The 1122-nt window shown below is 40.6% G+C and overlaps 1 non-coding gene across 1 annotated transcript; it reads left to right on the top strand.

The window, feature by feature from the left end:
- Positions 1-647: 647 nt before the first annotated feature.
- On the top strand, positions 648-719 carry TRNAP-UGG (transfer RNA proline (anticodon UGG)). Its single transcript has one exon. It is a non-coding gene; the product is annotated as a tRNA-Pro (tRNA).
- Positions 720-1122: the final 403 nt, after the last annotated feature.

Genomic DNA, 1122 nt, shown 5'->3' with positions numbered 1-1122 from the left:
CACTTTCAGCAATTTTCCATAAAATATTCCCAGTAACTCCATTTCCCTGAAGTTCTAACATACTAAGCCTCTGAAGATCTTTTGAAAATCACCTTTTCTTATGAACTTCTGATGTGCCTAAATACAGAGTTACTCATGCAAGTGTACTGATCTGAAATATCAGAGTTTAATGTTGCATTATTTTTATGAAACAAAAATGACCATAAGATACACCTAGCCTTTCTTATACTTCCCCTSTACAATTGTACTCTAGGTAGCCAAATATTTATCTAAAGACACAAAAACATCAACCCAATTGAAAAAGAATAGGATATTCTTACAATAGACTTGTCTGTTTACAGCAGTATATATCATTGCTAGAATATCCAATGGCATAACATCTTACTTTAATGGCATTAATCTGAAACCCATCAGAGCTGAATTCACTGAGCATCATACAGGACTGAACTTTTTGTAAATTAGTTTGCCAGTCAGATCAGAATTAAATCATATGCATGTTACTTCAGTTCTCAGGAGCAGGAAGAATATTTTATTAAAAATCTTATAAAGCATGCTTACTGCAAAGAAGGAATAGGATGCCTCTCAGGAAATCTGATTTTATGTGCCTAAGAAAAGACAAAGGCATGTCAGGATTGTTATTGTAAGGYGGCTCGTTGGTCTAGGGGTATGATTCTCGGTTTGGGTCTGAGAGGTCCCGGGTTCAAATCCCGGACGAGCCCTTTGACCCCGGGAGAGCAAACTTTGGCCTTTTCAGGGACCTACTTGGTTTAGGGGCCACAGGTTAAAGTTCTCGGGCCTTTTACCATGTTAAGGCTCTTGGTTCCAGGGCCTTAAAAAGAAGGCGGGTCCAGGAGAGCTGGCTTGTGTTCAAACATCACTTCCTCCAAGCTCAAGAGTGGTGCATCCCTATAAGAAAGAAGCCTGGCAAAGGGAGTACGAGACCTGCACGGATGAACAAGGAGCTCCTGGCAAAATTCAGACAGAAGAAGAAAGTACACAGAATGTGGAAGAGGGGACAGGCCAGTTGGTAGGAATATAGGAACATTGTCAGAGGAGTATGCAGGGACGCGACAAGGAAGGCTAAGTTATTAAATCTGGCAAGAGATGTCAAGGACAGCAAGA

Source organism: Rhea americana, unplaced genomic scaffold (assembly GCF_003343005.1).
Source record: "Rhea americana isolate MKP2758 unplaced genomic scaffold, rheAme1 scaffold_29, whole genome shotgun sequence".
Classification (NCBI taxonomy): domain Eukaryota; kingdom Metazoa; phylum Chordata; class Aves; order Rheiformes; family Rheidae; genus Rhea; species Rhea americana.
Note: the sequence above shows the minus strand (reverse complement) of the source record. Positions and strands in the feature narration are given on the sequence as shown.